The sequence below is a fragment of the Opisthorchis viverrini genome (genome assembly GCF_000715545.1).
Source record: "Opisthorchis viverrini unplaced genomic scaffold opera_v5_1, whole genome shotgun sequence".
Lineage (NCBI taxonomy): Eukaryota > Metazoa > Platyhelminthes > Trematoda > Opisthorchiida > Opisthorchiidae > Opisthorchis > Opisthorchis viverrini.
The window spans coordinates 8,812,869-8,834,787 of record NW_008751657.1 but is presented as its reverse complement, the minus strand read 5'-3'; positions in this window follow the sequence as shown (position 1 = coordinate 8,834,787).

Genomic DNA, 21,919 nt, shown 5'->3' with positions numbered 1-21,919 from the left:
TTCAGTCTCAAAGTATACTTTGTTCGATTTGTCCTAAGGTCTGCTGTCTTCTATTTGTTGCTCTCCAGCATTCTCTAGTGTGCCTGGAATTCAAGTCGTCGAAGTAGATTTCAATACTGATTACACCGTATAAAATAAATCACTGTTTTTTTCGCCAAAAGACTGACTTCGAAAATCACCCTTATGCCAGAGAATGGATTCCCGTTCTTTTTATCACTGAGATTGGATTTCCTAAAAGAACGCTTCTAATTCGAGAAAAATGGGCTGACAATATGTCTTCAGTCAGATATCATACTGCAGTTTTTTTTCGGATCTCTCATACCCAATAAATCCATTCCACTTAATCAACCAAGCAAAGCCATAACAATTTTAGTATAGTGGAAGTTGTGCATTATCCAAAAGACATCGCATGGAAATATCATCCTTAAATGGTCCTGATTTTGAAGGAACCGTCAGCAATAAACTACGGGATTCACTCAAACTAATCCAATATGCTTTTCAGTAGCGGTTGGTTTGGTGGGGTCAAAGATATTGCAGATTTGTTTTGAGTGCTCACTGAATTGTATTACTAGCTGAACATCGTAATCTCGGAGTTGTGTTCAAATGTTTGTTTTTGATGCGCGGTTATATAATTCTTATCGCTGGAAACACCGACTGCGACATCCATAAATATACCACCAAACAATAGCAGTGGTTCATGAGCGACAAAGTCGAAAACGTACGTTTCCATGAATATACATGTCAAGCTTCCCAAGAAACGCCTACTAAAACTGGGGAACAAAATCTCAGTATTCAAAAATCACTCTAGTCGGCAAGAGCCAATGCTATATGCTCTCTGTGAATATTGATCATCACTTTTACTTGACGGATGGGAGGAGTACATAAAAAGGTTTTTGTTTACACTGCTCTAAAGTGACCGAAGGTAGAAACAGGCGCTTCCCAAAATATCGCCGGAGGCCCTCTGAACTTATTTATAGTCCAACAAATCAAGGAAATCCGTGGCTCCAGAAAACGTTCTGGTCAATAACTTAATATGCTTTTCGAAGACGGAAAATACTTCATTTGTGTTGCACCTAAAATTCCCGGCTAATTTGGCACTGGTATACGTTTTTCCTTATTCGGAAGCTAAATGTCTAGACAGGATTTATTAGAAAATACCATCAGAAATGTCTTAAAACCCAATCCGTACCCTTGATGAAAGTTACACAGTTTTTGCCATGGAACAAGCTGGATGATCACAGCAACAGAAACACAGTTTTGGCAAGTAGGTCAAACTCAACGAACTTCTCCACACTGAGTAATGGTAAGCTGCCAGGAAAGCTTTCCTAGGAAGTCATAATTTGCGCACGACACCGAGGATGAATAAAGCTCTGAGGGCATCGTAAGCTGCTGCGTTATGCTTTCAAAGTAGTCCACCAAAATTGAGTGAATATGCGAGGATTTCGCCAATACACATGATGATGGAGTTTATTTCAAGTATAATAAATGTGCTAAATGGATACCTCGACATATTAGTTTATTACGAGAAGCTAAACGCAAGAAGTAATCTCTATGAATAATTGCGTCGCCATGGTATTAACCTTGTCTGTTAGTTTGTCCTTGGACTTGAAAAACAAACAAAAGAAACGCAAGTTTTCTTAATTTAATTGGACTAAAAAGTGGCTCTGAATTCGTGGTTGCTTACTGGTAACCAGATTTTATTGTATGACTATCAGCTGATTTGAAAACCATGCAGAAAGCACGAAAAAGTATCAAGGGAACGGTTTTACGCAGCCAGTCTATCGTCGTGAATTTATAGCTTATACATACTGGATGCCTTGTGAAAAAAGTTTACTTGCACCTGAATTTATTTCTCGGCATCTTTATGCATGTGGATAATAAGGTCAAATGCAATCTAATTTTTTGCCTCATATTACTGCATACATATAATATACACATAAAAGTAGGGAGAGAACATTTTACTATTTCTTTATCGTAGCGAAGAATTCTTTTACACAGAAAATGTTGGGAATATCTTGAATAAGTTAAACTGCAAATGCCGGTTACTAAAAAAGTAAACAAGACGAATAATTATACTAGTGCTCCGGAATCTCTGTAGGTCCAAATAAAACGTTAAAAGATTGAGCGAAATATTCACCAAAATTTAAGTTTTCACATGCCAGAAACAAAGCACCGTTGAAATACACTGACAATCGTTGATTAAATAAACATCTTTATTGATCTCCGCCTGATCAATTCGTGATCATATTTGTTTATCCGTTTTTTTAATTTGAATTAATGTGCCAGCATTGTTTTCGTCAAAAAACGGCACGTAAAACTGATGCATTTTGGTTTTGCGTTACGTGGCTTCGTTTTCTAACGAGGCGCCACAGGAGTCCCAGGTAGCAACCTACCCACCGGAAGAAACAAATTCGCCGCACCGTGTGAAATACATTTATGTCTAAATTACTCTTGTGTGAATAGAAGGCTCAACTATATCCCCGATTCATGATATCCTCCGGCTAGATGTGCCACACACTGGCCACCTCAGGTTGCAATTAGTAAGTTATTCAGGGTATCCTAACACATTTTCTTGACGGGGCACGTCTCACAAGTTGGTCTGACAAAATGTTTTCACCAATATTATGAGTAATCTGTTGGGTTATAAAAATTTGTTTTCAGTATTATAAATTAGTGAACCTCTCAACCGACAGTACGGTTAAATTAATGTAGGTTTGATGTGGGCTTAAACATGCTGATGTCTGGTGCGATTCGGTTAGAGTATTTTATCGGATGTTCGAAGGAAATGTGTCCGGTATAGTGAAGGCGGAGATATCAAAATAGTCTTGGTTTAAACAGTTGATGTTAGACACTTTATGTGTACGAAGGTTGTCCCCTCTCGTATCCGGTTGACGGTTGAAAAGAACGGAAAAATCCACACGTTCCCTTGATGGAAGCGTTTCTAAGAATTTTGTGGATTACTTTCCAGATAACAGGAACGCTATCTTACGAAAAACTTGTAAGATCAGTCGGTTTTCTAGGTGAAACCACAGCCAATCGCTGTCCGGCTTGATCAGATGTCAGGTGGACACGATGCTCAGCATATGAGTAGTTACTTCACCCATCAAAGTAACTCGATTTTACAACCGATCCTGTTTTTCAATACATCTCGGGATCATCTTTATGCATAAGTCACCAATCTAGGGATACAAAGACAAACCAATAATCCCTGTTCCTTGTCTCATAACATCAACTAATCTACTAGCTGAACAAAAGCAATGGACGTAAGTAAACCTGCCGCACCAGGAAAAAGCACCGGGGGAACTGATGAAATTATGGATAGAGTTTTAAAATCCGCCAATATGAGCTGCTCATGAGCACTTCCAGACGAAATCTCTCGCTCTGAGAATATGATCAATATGCAAAGTCAAATCAAAAAGTATGTTTTTACGCTTCAAAGCAGACAAAGTGATATACGGTGTCTCATGAATGTGGGCCATTTATGCTTGGCGTGCACTTTACTGCAAATGGACTTTCTGTCTCACAGTGGGTTAGTCTGATGTTGAGAACCAAGGAATCATAAACAATCGTCGGGGAAAATGTTGCTTCATGCAAAAGCCAAGTATTTGTGCTACTCCCGTGTTCAGTTGATCGACTGCAGATGCATATATCGAAACTGTTGTAGGGGGCTTGCCTTTATGTCTCCACCACATTAGTCAGCGTAGCGTGTGCGACCATAAGTAATCTGCGATGTATCACGACTCCTTTGTACACTATTGAAAAACACACCGAGAAACCCTGCCAGGGACAGGTGCGACTATTACACAGCGCCATATTCACTGTGACAACAAAGGAAGTCCTGCGGCACTTAGCCTACCTTGTTTTGCCACCTTTTATGGTCTAGCAGAAAATCGCATTAACAGACGTGTTGTAAGCGTGTTAGGTCATGGGCTGATGCCCGCCAAAATGAAGATTCTTGATGGATGCCTGATTTTATATGTAAGCCCAAACATTGAGGATAAAATGAACAAACAAGCGACAGAAAAACCAAACCAAAACTATCCGCATAATGCAGATATTCCTAAAATGACAGATCTCAAGCAATCAGCTCACTACCTGAAGAGTGGGTAGCCTAGAAAGTGTTCCGTGTAGGTGATATAGAGGAAACCAAGTGGTGGCAGTGATGAGTGTTCATTACTACTGTAGAGCAGAATAACTCATGCAAATGACTGTCTATGTTTTGACATCCTCTCAGCCAAGGACCTCGTATTCACAACCAAAGGCTAACTCACTGTTTCAGAAACGCACACACGCTTTTAATCACCCACTCCAGTAAAAACTTGATTTTTTTTTCAAGTATGAAGTACAACAAACTACGCGACCCTCTTTGTTCCCATTCTCACTCTGATCCATTATTTCATATGCTTCAGTCAACGACTGAAGTAAGAAAAAGGTGCAAAGTGATAAACGCCTTTCGAGAGGTTGGTGCCTTGGTAATAAAATAACTCCCGGTTTATTTAAACCATTGTGTTGTTGGCAAGCGTTTCATCTCATATCTAGAGAGACCCGTTGGTTGTGTTTATTGAGACGATCAAGACAGCTCAGTATTCACAAGTTATTGGAATGACCAGTGCGTATATAAAAACAGACTCTACGCAAATTTTAGTAATGTACAAACCCAGTAAGAAATCCTTATTTCTCAGTACAATACGGCAGCTGGCTCTGTGTTAGCGGACAAGTGAATACGTGCGCAGTTTACTTCCTCTGTGAATTCAGTAGTTTAGTTTTAGAACTGAAATGTATATTACGGTTATCCCAGTTTTGAATTTAAGTAAGACCCTCGTATTTGACATATTGCTGTCGTCTTTTACCAGGCTGTGCATTACATAACCTGTCTAACTATTGAACTGTTGTTTTATTCCAAAACTCGAGCCTTTTTGTAGAAATAAAATTATTTATTTATTTTATTTAGCTTTCTTTTGCTTCCAATTAGTTCGGAGCCCCTAAAGTAGGAATAGTTCCCGAAATTAAAAATTAGTAATCCCCAACATAAAACAAATCAGTCGGACGTCAGATTACATCTGAAGGAATAAATTCAACGGTTATTTTTTCAGAAGAATGCGGTTTGAGTTAGGAACCGCGTCTCTCATACTGACATGGTTTCTATCACCCAGTGATCCTCAAACATGTTCAAACCTGCAGTATCCAGTCCAAAATATTGAAACAGTTTTAAAATGCTTATCAAGGTGGTTCTGTTATTCCTCGTTTGTAAGCTTGATTTGCGGATGTGACTGAGACACCTATTCGGCCTTGGTAATTCGAAATGTGTTTGGGATAGTTTGGGAACTGCAACTAAATGGCTGAAATGAAATAGTGGAAGAGACGATCGTGTCGGGCAAAAATAAAACTGTGGACAAAGATGTAGACGACGGTAACGACTAGGTGTTTGCTGGTCCATATTATGGCGCTGAATTCTCAACCGAACAACTGTAGGCCGAAATTTCAGGCACTGTACGCGTTAAGTGCCGAAGATATTTCCATTCGGAATGCTGCATTATGGATGCTGTTAATAAAGTGTCCCCAGGATGGTTTAAAAAATTTATTCAAACCATATTTTAGTAAAGTTTTCCTGGTACTCACAAGGCCGTGCAGAGCAATGAAGTCATGCCAACAGCTGAAAAAATGGGTTGATTTTATCTGGTAAACAGTTTTGGGGTCTTTTCAAAAGAAATCAATTATCCTTTGCCCATTCGGAGAACCGTTCGTCACTTTTCAAAAGAAATAGTCAAGATTTATATGGTTCGTCAGAAAGCACTTATCGATTACCCAGAACATAACTAAAAGTGCCTCCGGAACGAAAAAATAATTGTCATATCGATATTTGTCCCGTGATTACTTTTTTTCTGCACTACCAGACCAGGAAAATGCGATGAACAGGAAACGGCAATCGACTGACCGGAGTCACTGCCTTTCTATTTGAAGACAAAGGTTCAAACTTCAAAAGTACAACATTATTTGTTGTGTTTTGGCACCATAAGCCTTCGGAAAGCGTATCCAATTTATCGGGCCAAAAATAAACGCATTCGCACAGAGATGGTGGGGATGACCATTTGTTACAAGGAAGTAACTTGGGGGGAAAAGTACCTCAGTCGTAGTTCGACTATGCAATATATAAACGGTGGTGTGAGTTGTGTCCGAATCCGTCCGCTCTTAAGCTTGAAAAGGTGGACAGCAAGAAGGTGAGGAATTTGAACTATGGTTCTAGATCCTACGTCGTTCTAGCGCAACTTTCGGACAAACGGCGTGCAACATTTTCAGCCGCTGTTGTGGTAGTAGAAATCAAATGTTTCATAAAGGGAATTTCGCTTCCTTTTTCTGGTAGCTTGGTAAAAGTGACCTAGCTTTCCAAGCGAAACCACTTTCAATCTTGAGTGAGCATCTAAACTTAGTAATTAGGCATCAATTTCGAGTGTGAATAAGACGCAAGGAGGTACAAACTAAGAAGCCGGGGCGGTCTAAACAAGAACACTTTTGAAAAGCACGTTATTTATCTAATCAGCATACAGTTTTGAGAGTTACCTACTTCTTAGAGCAGAAGATACTTGAAATATGGCACTTCTCCGTCCGGCTGGCTGTACCAGCGAGTTCCGCTGAAGAGTGAATAATAAATGCGCAGTCTCAAAATCTCTTTCTTATACGGGATTTGGAGTAAAAGCCTGGTTTTCCTAAATGGCCCTTCATTTCCGTTCTTGGGTTTATTTTTGTGTGTGACAAGAACACCTGACATGGTGTTCGGCTTTTGTTGAAGGGTTGACAAGTGTACGATTAGTGGAGACCTAACTGGCTTTTAGCTGATTGATATTCATCAAGTGAATCTGATACACAAACGCTGCCATTTCAGTTGGTGCGATTCAGCTGTGTCTATTACACTGCAATTACTTTGTGTCTAAGCTTAGTGGGCAGGCTATTTACGGTTATGCCTCAAGTGAAAAAAATGAGGTTGACAAAAACTTGGGGACCGGTTGAGACCCGAGAAGGTCAGAATAGGTATTGGGCTGTCGGAGATTTTTTGTGACCTAATGAATAGTGTTCCTTTAAGAAGGTATACTATGAAATATTGGACATAGTCTCACTCGAGATAAGTGGTGATCTGTTTGCGATAGATTCAATGGAAAGTGAATGAATTTTGTCACTTTCATACCGTTTGTTGTGCAAGTGGAATGACATCTACACGATCCACCCAAAGAAAGGAAAAGACTTAGTGGACAACATAAGGGATTTTGGCAAATTACTAGCTAGTGGTACGTAAGGGGCTAGAAATTCCCAAAATGTTTCATCCACTCAGATGAGAACAGTCGTTGCATGCTCTTTTGATCCCCATTTAGATAACACAAGCAAACGTTCAAATCAGCTTATTCATAATATACTAACTGATCAGTAACTGAAGACTCCCTGTTCATTTCAGTCCAGTTTACGTGGCCTGACGAAGCTTTCGTGTCAATACTCGAACGTATCCTAGCTAGTAAACCGTTCTGAAACATATTCAATCTTTTTTGTACACTGAAACAACTGAGGAAACTTGTGCTTTTCTCACACTCCATGTGTGAGTTTTGGCAACAGCCAAAAAAGAGTGGCTTTGAGAGCAAATCTGCTGGGTTAATTTACAAACCTTCCTATAAATGAACAACAAAAACAAACACTTAATGGCAATCGGAAACAACCAGTTCATCTGGAGATGCTGAAGGTCAGCTCCTTGAATACTGAATAATCTCTAACCATTGACACTTGGTGCTTACATAAAAGCAGTGGTCTGACCCCTTGTGTTATCAAAAATACCCACTTCGGACACATCAGCTCGCTGAACATATCAGTTCACTTTGCGCAACGGCAAAGCGATATTAGAGTACACTTATGGTCGTCGGGTTGTTCGCTGAGCTGGGCAATTTGATTGCAAACGTTTCATCACCAATCCACGTGACATCATCAGTGCGTTATTGGGAAGCGTAGTGGTGCGTAGTGGTTGGTTAGCAGCAGCGTAGCAGGTTTGCGGTAAAATTGTGGGTAGCCTTGAACGACGAAATAAACAGCATCTTGGAAATCAAATTCAGGTGCGCTCTACAAGCTTCCATCTTCTGCCGCCTCTAACTTAATTGAATGTAGAGAGATTGCGGATTCAATGCGTAAAAAACACCCAGCCGCAACTTTTATATAGTATGCTGTGATAACCACTCAACTTGTAGAAGGCAATGATGACAATCTTGTGTTGTTTGATATGATGGTATTCTGGCATTCAGTTGGTTGATTACAGAATGTTTGGAGTGAAATAAATTGACAGCCCCACACTTTCGTTTTTGTTATTCAGGGTAACTTCATACCAACAAATCGGTACGTTATTTTACATTTTCTGGTAGTTTACTAGTTAGGTGGTCAAGATATGACTCGTGAGTGACCACCGCGTTCAGACGTACATGTGATTCAAATTGCAGTTATTTACTGAGAAAATGTCAGATGTTGGATTCATGGCAAGCTTCGGATCGGCTTTGAACGTGAGTACCAGTTAGTGTAAATGCGAAATTCGCGACAGCCGTAGTGACCTTTGAAGGTTTCCGCATGCCAACTGGGGAACAACCAAACATGCACAGAAGTCCAAGTCAATTCACATCGCAAATATGTCAGCTACATTAACTGGGTTCATAAACATCAGCATGCCTGCTGACAAAAAGAACAACCCGTGTTTTCAAAAGTCGATTTTACCTCAAAGGTGACAGTAGCCTTATTCAAAATGTCAGGCGTGCCGGAGAAAGTAAAGTTTCACTGTCTGGAAGCGTGGTAGCTTATGGTATTTTCCAAGATCAGGCTCTTTGCCTTTTTTGGTAAGCATGTTTTTAAATGGTAAGTGAAAAGCACATGTAGCATGTAACGATACACTCCAGTAGATCCGGATTAGAGGACGTAAAAACTAACAGTATGTTCAGACCTTGCGCAACAGTGTAGGTCGGAGTAATTTCTACTGAAAACTTTGGTGTGAACTTTGCTGCTTTTAGGCAAATCGGATTTGGCCTTTAACTGTTTTCTTCGTTTGCATCTGAATTGTAAAATACACAGTCACAACACCGGAATCTAATACCAACACACTAAACTGTTATCATGATGGTTGACGGTGGATGGCGGCACAAAAAATCGTTCATGGTTGACTAAAAACGAAAAATTGCATTCTTCGCTCAGTATTCTATTAAGTGACTTCAATGAAAAAGATTTTTGGTGGGTGAATTAGGCTGATCTGTCATTGTGTCATACAGAGTGCGATGATGGCCGGAACGTTTCCAATTCGAACCATTTGAGTCTGCATGGTAAGATGCGAAAAGTTTCGATCAGCCTGGATGAAATTCATCATTTAAGGGTCATGAAGTCATCCTATGAGTGAAACTTATGCGCATTCGATGAACTCTGTTGATGCATGGTACGCAGAATTGAAATTTCGTCAGCTGATATCTGTATACGTATTACGATTAAGGTAAGTCCGGTTAGAATCAGTCCGTAAAGTTTCACTTTGAGGAGGAGTTTCTCTAGCGTATCTTCGATAATGGAGTGTACTGACAAACACTTAGAGGGATAAAAGTCTTTAATTAGGTTGAGTAAAAAATGCACCCAAAATAATAGGAGGATCGCTTTACTTGTCGTGAGGTTGTATTCAAATTTAATAAAGTGCATAAAGGTTTGAAAACGCAAGTGCCCGAAAGGTGGCAAAATACCCAAGATGTGTAAAACATGATCTCGGCCTAAGACACTGGTTTGAATAAATTCAATTGATTGAGAGTTGGGCTTCGGCCAGTTGTTTACAATAATGTGCGTAGTATGTTGCCCTAGTTGCACCATAATTCATTCCTGAAGAAAGCTTCGTAAAGTTGCGTCTTTGGACACTGATGGATGCTTTATACGATTTAGCTAAGTACTTTCACACTGTAAGCGCCTATTCTGACTCAAATGAGTATCAAACAACCCAATATTTCCGTTAGAATAAGTGTCCAAGACAACAGTCCGTCTTTTTTGCGCTACAGTTCAATCAGCTGGGTTGTGTAGGCGCTTACAGCTAGGCAAGAAAATTGCTTGAATACATTTCAACCAAACGCCTAAATGCTTGGTTAAGAAATTATCTGGCATGCAAATAAAGGATAGTTATTGTGTAACAAATTTTCCGATAAGTTAATTAATTAAATAATTCGAGTGTAGATGAGGAAAAAATTATTAAAGCTCTTTCGCAGGTCTGTTTGCTAAACTGTGCCCCCGAATTACATGAGAGATTTGGAACACCACAATTATATCTCTACTGTTTCAGAAACCTTGTGTTATACACATCAGAACAGTAATGTTATTCAACCAGTCTCCAAGAAAGGAGCCAGTACCGAAGAGTAAGTACTACTGAAATGCCTAGAAACAAGGCGCCTGTTCAGAGGTAGAATAAATGCAGTAAAGTTCTGCTCAGGAAAAAGTTTTGGCTTCTTGAGGATAAATTTTCGCAAACGGTTGCTACAAGAAAGCTTTGTCATCTGTTCGTGAACGTCACACAAATGTAATCGGACTGAAAGCAGTCGGTATGGAGTTTTGGCCAACTCAAAGAAGTTTCGTGTTAGAACAAATAGGGGTACTAGTATTTCTTCAGATTTGACATCCGTCAAAATGGTGCGCATATTATACACACTGCTAACAACTTTCGTATCAGTGGTACACTCTATATAAAATGCATTCCACCTCAAGTATATATGCTAACTAGCAAAACTGCTTTATTGGTGTTCACACGACTGCATTCATTCTTGTCCGATAACGACCGTTCTGTAGGATCATGAATGAAATTCAGAATGCCAAACACAATCAGCCATTGTTTTGAAATTCATCTCTTGATACGCGTGTACGAGCGATTTGGAAAAGTAAGCGAGACAATTGAAACTTCGGTTATCTCTCTCACTTAATGAATACAAAAGAAAAAACAAAAGAGCGCTTGTCCTTTATTAGGATATATTTTTCCTACTTGGCTGAAAATACTCGCTTCACTGAAAGGGAAGCGAAGTGTTCGATTTAGTTATTTTTATACATTATTACGTATTTTAAAAATAAAAATTCGTTTGAAATAATGCCACATTTAAGTTTTCTCTTATTATAGTTGAATGCGAATTTTGCAGCACCTTTTATGTAAATGACTCTTGCTCTCTTTTCCCAATCGCACATTTTGTTTGCAAGCGTCGTTCTTGGTGAAAACAACAGTCGGGACAGACTACACCGCTATTCTGAAACCGTACGCTAACCTGCCACGCTCTGGTGATATTATTTCCATGAAGAACGAAACGTTTGCAATCGAATTGCACAGCTAAGCTAAGGCATTATCAGACAAATCCGATTTTGGAAGTAACATGAGAAGATTCAGTAATTTTAATCGAATTTTTTCCCTGTACTTAAAGTCAGTCCATGCTGAAAAACCTATAAGCACTGTAGAGCTGTTTCAGCCTTATTGGAAATAATCATCAGTGAGCACTTCACGAATGTCCATGACCTTCTGGCTAGTAGATTGATTACTCATTTGTTCGGCCACGTCGGGCTGCTCAGTAGTGTGAATAAATCGCACTTGAACGGAGTATAGTCACACTCATCCTCCAGTCAGTAGAACCATATCACGTCGTAGGAAGTGTTGACTGGTCCCTCGAATGATAACGTTTCAAATGGAAGTTCCCTTTGTCTTGTGAGAATATTCGCCCTCTGAGCTACCGATAGCCCGATGGATTATAAGACAGTCTAAAAATTTCAGTTGAAATTTTGTCCTTGGCTTCACTGAAGATGAATCACAGGTGATTTTGTTGTAGTAACAAAGTGTATTGCGTTCTTCACGGAGTGGCTATCAAATTAGTTGAGGGCTTTCATCTCTTAGGTTTTTCGTTGCTATTTGTACCCACGACAAACGGACAAACTGCTTTAATTTTTCGTGGGAACCTAACGGACAGTAGTTTCAAATAAAAAGTGACTGTTTTTTCCTATTCATTTTCCCGAATTTAGAGATTAGGTGAGCCATATTATGCTCGCCTGGTGCACGTTGCACCGATATCTTTCAACCTTATCTGCGTGCCATTCGCCCTGTACTTATTTGTATACTCATTGATAGGCTTAACCGGCTCCCAAGGAGTGCCGTAATAAGTTCCGAATGACAATTTAATATTGGGCAAACTTTTCCTTACGAAAGGGTCCTACTTTACTTTATCTCTGAAAGAAATCACCGCAAAATATTGTTGTAGTTTTGTGCAAAGGAAAAATATATCGAACGAATTTGTGCGTATTCAGGTTAATACTTCCAAAGCTATTTAAACTTTCAGCTGGAAGTGCAAAGTCTCAAGCAACGAAAAGCAATATCCGCCTCAGAGAGCAAAGTTTTGTAATCGAATCTCTTGAAATAATGATCCTGCAACTGCCGAAAAAAAACAAAGTGGATCGTAGTGCACCGAGTAGGATGGCACTGATAAAGTTGGCATCCGCTGTGCATCAAAAACCGTCTTAAGTAAGCCGAAACTATCAAGGAACATTTTTTGTAAGCGTCTCAGCGAGAACCAAATGTGATTCCATTTTTTACGACTATTTATACAAATAAAACGACTGTGGTGGTTGGTTTTAAATCCTGGAAGGCTCGCATCAAATGTTCTTGGTTACTGACCGCTGTGAAAACAGGCCCGTGTCGGTACGATACAGTTTACAGTCTAGAGCTGCCAAACAACGCTCAGATACGTATATATTTTTATAACACCTACCTTCACACTCCATCTTGAGTCACCCGGGCATTTTGCACCAATTATCATATAATATCTATGATGGATCCCGAAACACTGACTTAAAAACTAAACTAAACGTATTTGAACATGAATACTCTCAGATTGTGTGCAGTTTACCCTTGAACAGAGTGATGAAGCCCACCTGTCCAGACGTGAAAAGGAAGATGCTTGCGCTGGTGGAGCAAAGGTAACCCACCTGCCTCGCAAAGGGAGTTGTCCTGAGTTCAAACCCCAGCGCGCCTATGATTATACACTGCTGGTGATGTTCCACAGGAGTGAGAGTCATGTCCAGTGCTTCACGTCTTTGGTGTTGTCTCATCAGAATTGGATCTTTTATTGAGTTGTCCACCATTTCTGTCCATAACAAGTCATTTCGACTTGGTAAGATTCTGATCCGGGAACTCGATTGAGGCCTCGAGTAGCGTTGCGCAGGAAAACCGTCGCTATACTTCGCTGCATTATTTGAACAAGTGGCTCCAAGCAATTGGACGAAGAGCTTTGCCCTCACTATTCTTCTGAGAGTATGCAACGTATTGCTGAGATATACGAGTGGACAGACGCCTGAATATCACTTATTCTTCATGAATTTTTTATTAAGGAGAACGACATGAAAACCCCCACTAACTTGACCACTGTCTATCTCAAACGGCATTCTGACCGTGATGTCCAACTCATACGAAGATTTATTGGCTAGTTGACTGGACACCAAAAATCAATAATGTGTCGCGCCCTCTAGGTTAGGTTATATGACACATTCCATTCTTTGACAAAAACGGACTTTGTGACTATTTATTGGCTAGTTGACTGGACACCAAAAATCAATAATGTGTCGCGCCCTCTAGGTTAGGTTATATGACACATTCCATTCTTTGACAAAAACGGATTTTACTTTGTGACTCTACCAGCAGTTGAGAAAAAAGTAAAACGTATAAAAAGGACCTTCATATAGGCTGTTTGCGAGAATGCACAGCGTGTTTATTGTTTTCCTTAGTGTCATCACGTAGTCGGCATTCGAAACTACATTATACTCGTTTTATTATTTCTCACACCACGCGTACTGGTAAACTAAAGTGTGTCCAAAAAATAAACAAGGATTTTCTCTGAGGAGGGTATGCAAAAAAGAAACAACGAAGGTAATTCAATTCATTTTCTTCGTTCCCAGACTGCTGAGGCAGTTTATTCGATTGTCTGTATTTGTGTTTTGTTGTGCGCTTATTGGGTAGGTGGATGGATGGATGGGTGCGTGCGTGCGTGCGTCGTATGCGTTAGTCGCCGCTCGCAAACGTTCGTTTACCGTAAGAGCACGCTAATTTGCATCAATAAACCGCTTGATTATAGCCCCTCATCTTTGGACTGCAAACTAATTTAATGATGTCAGTGTGCATACACGCGGTAACTTGCTTGCCCTCTGGGGACAACGCTCTGAAGATGGTCAGGCAGAGAAACGCTCCGGCAAAGACAATGAATAAAAGACACGATTGTGTTTGATAATGTTTTTAACTCTCTCTCTCACTTTTTCTCTCTATGTGTGTGTGAGAGAGACAGGGAGTAGATGCACACATCGTTTGGGTGCGAATTTTGCCGGTAGCACTGTTTTGATTTTTGAGAAGAAACTTTGGGCTTCATGAGATTCAGGGAGAGTGACGGGGGCGAGTTGCACATAAGTATATTCGAGGAGAGAGGAATATACTCAGACCGAATGCACAAATTCCAACGGATAAAGCCAAGGCTTGAGACACCTAGCAAAAAAACCAGACAAAGGATAAAGGTGTGGTCATTGAATGAGATTGTCACAACATACATGATGATTCTTTTGATCCCATCTAACAAAATCTCTTCGGTTCTAAATGAGACACTTTGGAGCATCAAATATACATTATCAGAAAATGCGTCACAATATCATTATTCAGTCATAACATGCTCGAGGATGAATCTTGAAATATGTTGTGATTCACCATTGTTCCACTGTTTTTTTGGAAGAAAAGCAAACTGTAGCATAGAAAAAAGGCCCTTCTGAAAGTAAGGCTTCCGTAAAAATAATGACAAACTACACGAAGATAGGCTGTGGGTTGCGGTAGGAACCAACCTGATTTATATAAGCCTGACTACTGAGTGAAGCACTTGTGGAGTGGGTAACATAGTAATCTGGAGGGTCTTTTCAGAAAAAATCAAACCTGTAATTACAAAAAAATTAGGTTACCCTCCGCTTGTCAATAAAGTTTAAGAGAAAAGTGTAGCAAAGTTTAGATGGATATGGAGATATGGGATGACCTTGCATTCATAAAGCTCTGAGCGTAAACTCCAGAAAATTTGTGTCCGGAGGCCAGCCGACGCTAATGAGGGAACATAATCTCATTTGGACAAATGTCACATACAGGACACGGACCAATTTGGATCCACAAGGCACAACAGTTTGGAATCCTCGGGGATGCAAAGTACTAGAAAGATTCGGATGAATAATGACAGAGAGAAGTACTGTACGGCAATACTGGAGGTAGCACAAGCTAAAAGAGCTGTGTAGTGCTGAAGGCGGAGAAAAGAGGAGATTCTATCTTTGTAATATGCGTAGCATACAAAATACGCACTTTTACTTCGCCAGGAGTGATTATTTAGCTGTGTGTAATAAAATAAGGTCCCAATGAAGTAACTCGTGCATGACATCGTCGTTGTCATATCCTTCTTCAACGGATTTGTCACCGCACGGTGCTAGCGCCTACAGCGCCCTGAAGAGCATTCAACATTGTGTGTCCTTTCTTTGGTATTTGACGTCTGTTTCCATTTTCATCTCATCAGACTGGAACTGTTCTTGGCATGATTTCGAAGAGACGTTTCCTCTCTTTCTTCCCATATTCTCCTGTTACTCTTTTGCATTCATCGCTTGTACTCGCTTTTTATGTTTGTGACCATGCTCTTCAAAAATAAGTGATAATAGTAGTAAAATCAATCTTGTGTTGCTTCTGGGGCTCACAGTCTTATACAGACGATCATACACAGTAATGAACCCAAATTACAAGCCCACAATACTTTAACAGTTTTTAAACTTGAAGATAATTATTGGAGATTTTTTATTCTGCACTGAAACCGTCTGTGCGTTCTGCATTTGTTTTAATTTCTATCATTTCACCTCATTGAGACCACAAAAGTTCGAGTGGTATTCGTCTTTTGAATGCCTGTCTCTGGAGCGGATGTCAGCACATCATCATTCTTTTTGACAGACAAATCAACCGGAGGGAGATTACAAATGAATGCGCTTGGGATTCTCTTTGGTTGTCAGCGAACTGGAGTGTCAGCCTTTGTCGGGTCTTAGAATGTCTCATGAAATAATAGCCGAGTTTAGTTGTCCACTTTGTGAGTGCAATTTTGCATTATCTGGTGTCTAATTCCCTATGCGAATATGAACATCGGTTTCGCGAAAGCGATCAACTTGTGAAGTCCAGTGAATCGAGTGATTTTCCATCTGAGTGCCCTTCTTCATCGTGACGCTTGCTTCCGCTCGACTACTGAACAACTGCAATGATTGACGGAGCACACACAAAGGACCTTCTTGTTCGGTTAATGAGCACTCTTCGTATAGAGAGGATCGTTCCGTGGCTAAACGCATGACTTGTTTGCCTGCTCGTTCAAGTGGAGTTTCACATTGCAGTTGAATTCGGATGAGCTGAGCAATCGAAAGCCGACAATAGCTAATTGCGGCTGTGGGGTAGACAGATGTTTTATAAAATACCCAACTCGGCATCAGCTACCAATATGGTGTTTCAGATAATGTACCCATATTTATTACAGGAACGCAAAAAATTGCTTCAAGGATTTCAAAACCCGAATATGATTTGTTAAATAGTCTAGATGGGACAAGGTTGTATACATACACACGGTTCAGTAATACCAAAAACACGTAGGGCAAAATGTTGAAAGTTGGATGTAGGGTAGACACCAAGTACTTGCTGGGAACTGGTTATTTTTCCCCAAGATCATTCTAGCTTCCCAGCGTTTTAAAGCCTGCTACAGTAAGGAGCCGACGACTGAGACGAGTGCGAAGTAGGCACAACAAAATAGGTAACCCTGTAGAAGCCAAGGTTGCTGCTTTAAAGAGCAACTGGTCTTTGTTAAAGAGAACTAGAACTGTCTGTGACTGCCTAATAGTTTAATTAGTCAAAAACCGTTGCGAATGGCCATGGAACCGAACCACTTGAACTTAACACTAATCTGAGCACAGACGGAAAAATACTTAGCAACACAGAGTTCAGGAAATGGTAAGAAATGAGCACTAAACACAAAAATTGGAAATAAGTGAATTTCAGCAGTGGCAAGTGTCTGTTGATAACATTCATTTAGGTCAGTGGATTTTTGATTAACTTCATTCTTCCTAGGTGGTGGGACGCCACAGCTTGTGAAAAATTTGCTAAAAGTCATTTTCCGCCCCGGTTAAAAAATACATTTAAATTCACAAAGTTTATCTTCTCGGATAATCCTACGCTCTACTGTTTCTGTCTCGCCTAAATACTAAGAGTGATGGTAGGGCCAAAGGCAAAAAACTATTATCTCAGCATTTCCGAAGAAAAATGGTTAATCGACTCCCCAGAATTTTGAGTATACCTATCCTTTCCAAAGTAATAAGTTGATAGGAGATCTCATCCCGACTTTTAGACTACTGTATACTAGAAATCCAAGAAGCACTGTACCATGGTTTCATTCTCATCCTAAATCATCAGCAGCGTGCATCTTACAGAGCTCCGGAGTGTTTCGGACCCAAGACCTCTAGCTCGGTCACTGGAGTCTGATCGGAGTTTCGTTGCACCAAGAAGTCAATTACTACCTGACAGTTCAAGGGGTTGAAACTCATCGGAATTTCATGAAATGCGTCCAATAAAAAAGAAAAAGATGTACAGTGCTTCTCGCCCTGTAAACATAGTCTGGTTGCAACTACAAGATAAAATATTCAACAAAAAGTCACGAATCTTCTCACGTTACCAGCAAAACTCAGATTATTTAGGAAACTTGGACGCATTTGTATTTCTGGTGACTAAGGATGCTATCCAAGTCTTAAGTTTACTACGGTGAAATGCTGTCAATTCTGTACCAAAAGTTAGGAGTTGAACTTTTCAAGTTTCCCCTGCAAATCATCTGTCAGAATCTTTCCAATGGTACTGAAAAGGTAAGTGGAAAAATAAGTTTGTGTTAAACCCGATTTTACAGAGATATCCGCAGTTTTTCTCTGAACAAACTCGCTTTCAGATTAGGTTGGTATAAGATTGAGACTCGACTGCACTCCAGGCGAAATTACCGCTTTTGATATTCGGCAACTGAAAGTGGTGCACGGTGATGGTCTCACTTTTCAGTTGGTATGATATTCGAGACATCGCATAATATTTGCCTGACGAAACACTATCGATAGTGAGGGTATACTGCAATCTCATCTGTATTATGTCGCGTGAAAATTATCCAGGTTCAGTTCATTTGGTACCTAGTGAAAGTGCCATTGAGTGCACTGGCAAACTTAGCTCTCACTGTAATTGCCAGGTTTCTATGTAAACTATTCTCACCAGAATATCATAACCTATTTCCAAGGCAGGAGTTGAAAGGAAACTGACTTCGACTCCCTTGGAACTCCTGAGATGTGAACGGTGGTTGACACCCTTATAGGAATGTTTTAACTGTCAGTAGGGACTAAAATTAAGATATTCATGTTAAACACAATTTTTGGGCCAGTGCATGAGAAACCCGTAAATATGCACAGCGTTGCACCAATCACAATCGTCAGATCATCCAGTGCAAGTGCTCTCTGCTGGGTCTCCGTATTCGTAGAGTACTCTAGATGTGAAGCTTCAGTTGTTACACAATGTATTTTTGACCGTTGTTTAGCTAGAACTATTCACTGTGTTGCCAAAACTCAGACGACGAAATCGGGTCCGTATTGATGCTTTCTAAGAAACTCACTTGTCCTAAAGATTCAATTACCGGTAACAGCGAATCTATTTTCTCAAAAAGAATAAATATGGCCATATAAAACCCCTCTAATGTTGTCCAAATACGATTGGTAGTTGACACACTGGAACTACTGTCGCAGCCATCAACACCCCACGACCAGTTCTATCAATAAACCGGTGGATATACAATTACCTCCGACACCGTGAGTTATTACAACTAACGGGGAACTTAATACGCGATCAATCGACCGTCTTCCGGGTAGAGTTCTAACATTATAGCACCACTAGGGTGACATTATAGGGTGACACCATTATAGGGTGACATCCTCAACTATGAAGCATATAAGCAATATACGACACAAAATGAAACTGGAATCACTGTTCGAGTGTGCAAACAAATGAAGCTATTCGAAAAAATCAGGTTGATCAACGCATTATCGAGCATTTGTCGCAAGCTGTTGGGCACTTTTACACAGAGCGCCTGTGCAGTTGACGACTTATTGAACAGAACACTATTTGGGCGTCTCATGTGATTTTCAGCTGTATTTCACGTTTTTCAACAAAAGTACGGCGCAAAATTTTCTCTCTAAGAAGCACTTTGTTCTTCTTGTATCCATCAATCTGAGCAAGGAAAGACTGTTTCACACAACTGCTAGTAAAGTCAATAGAAACCGATAACAAAGGTGAAAACCCCTAGAATAGTTCTGCGTTCCACAAAACGAGACAAATCTGTCACGTTTCCTCTGCAGTAAGTCAGTTAAAATGGAGAGAAATTGCAATCTGTCTGGTAATACTCATTTTAAAAGTAAAAGTAGATTGTTCTCGCAGGTTTTGTCACGACCCAACTAAGTTATTCCTGACATCAAAAATCTCGAGTTATTTATGGCCTTTAAGCAGACAACCCGTCGGTGAATCGTAAACCGGTAATACTGTAACTGTTTGAGTGACAAAATCGCAAGCGCCTCGTTATTTTGGGTTCCGCACAATAACGATTTTACAACTGCAGTTAACTGCAAAAAGGGCATGGTGGGTATGATGTTTCTTTATTCTATTCATAATTTTTCACACATCTTCTAGGAGCATGTGCAGGGCTTAGTCTGAGGCAGCGTGCCATGCACTGATTTAGCTATTTACTGCTTTGCTATCCGTGTCCTTTATCAAGCGAAGCAAAACAAAGCAAAAAGTTGGTTTCACGTGTGGACAATCAAGAATCACACCGTCTGATTAACGATTTTGTCAAGATACTATGATACCTTGGGTAACACTTTGCACCAGTTCGGTAAACAAATGCTTTTCAAGATGAATATCGTAAAATTTTCTGTACGGATGGTTGTATTGGTTGATTGGTTTCGGAACAGAAAGATATATTTGGTGCATTTTGGAATACCTTTCAAAACCGAGGTAGTGTAATACACTAACAAGATGAGTCGTTTTTGTCCGTGCTTGTTAAATGCCACCGTTATTGAAGAAGATGAAGGAATAGTGTATTTGTTGAATTGACGAGTGACCTCCGGAAAAAGATGAAAGGCATCTGATCATGTGATCCTTCGTTTAACAGAGTTCGTACTCACATATATACTTTGCTATGCTGATTTCCATGAACATACCGAAATTTCTGCCTGTCAATGGAAAACGTGGTGTTTGATACGTATTTGGTTCCAAGTGCGAATTGATTGGAATATGTCACCGGCCCTATTTATTGCAAACTTGCCACCTATTGCAGTTATTCATTAGCCAAAACAACTCTTTGTGAGAAATGTCCGCATAAGTTATGAACACATTTACGAACCTTCAGTGAAATTGCTCACAAGGGAATTCGAGCTTTTCAAGAACAAAATTTTCTGCTGCATCGAAGCTACACTAATTTGCACTATTACCGTTGGATGTAACTTAGTTTTCAGGACAACATTCATCTTTATATGTCTGGAATAGTTGCATCACATTTTGCTTTCCTCCATTTGCCAGCTCTCCCCCACAGACAATTTGCCCTGAAGTGATGTGTAATCTAATTGTTTGAAAATTTGCCACCCAAATATACTACAGCCAGCCAGGATGAATACGAAGCAAAGTGTAAAGTTGTGGGCAAGTTAAAGAACGTTCTCTATTCGGATGCAAAACGCCCTCAGGTAGAAGTGTTCTATAGCTAAAACCCTAAGACAGTTCTAACTGCCGATTTTAACCTCCAAAGAAAATTTAATTTTATGTACCATTCAGCTTTTCGTTGTAGAGAGCTGACAATTGAACATAGATGTTATTTTTATTCTACGTTACAGTAGGTTTAGTTTGAATGTAAGTAGCGAAATATTGCACGAGGAATCCGCCCGTAACATGCGCCTTGTCCGGTCCGTAATCAGGCTACTGGCTCCGGCAAAACAAGCTCGTTTTTTTGTGAACACGTACTGTAACGTCATTTTCGCGGCCCGTCAGGTATGAGACCTTATACGTGTGTATTCACAAGATACTCATGTACAGTCATCTCAATCAGCTTTCTTCGTCGCATGTCGGGGTATTTTCCACAATGATTTGAACAAGTTTGCTTCGCTAATTTTCTTCGTACAAATATTTATGACATCGTTTCAGTTGCATCCTAAAATAGCCACTCTACTTGTGCCCGTACTGTGTGTGGTGGAGAAAGTTTATTAAAAAATCAAATGGTATAACTGTTTTAACATCTTTTATTAGCGTGGTTGTTGTTAAATTATGGTGAGCAAACCCACTCAGAAGATATGTATCATTCTTTTCTAGGATACCAAGCAAAGTTTCAACCACAGTCATGCACGACAATCTGAAAATGACGAAAAGGTTTTGGTCAAGCATATTGAAGCCAGGAATTGCAGATGATATCATTTAAGAACTGACGTGGCTTGTTTTACGGATTCCAGACAGTTGGGTAACACACAAGAGGACCATTATAAGTGGCAATGCAACCAATCACCACGATGCTAGAGAGATCATTTATATATATTTATATGGGAGTATAATTTTTCATTAATTTCAGCGATAGTGCCGGTCGCGATCACAAAGTAGAGTGAATTCTGGAAAATCCAATATTGAGTGATACTCAATGTATATAAATTAATAGCGGACAGATGAAAACCACAGATTTTGACTCCAAAGTTCATATTGGCCTTTGTATTTAACTCATCGGCCAAAATTTGAACCTCAGGATATCTTGCCAGCAGTAACTCATAAGTGCGCAAATTTATTAGA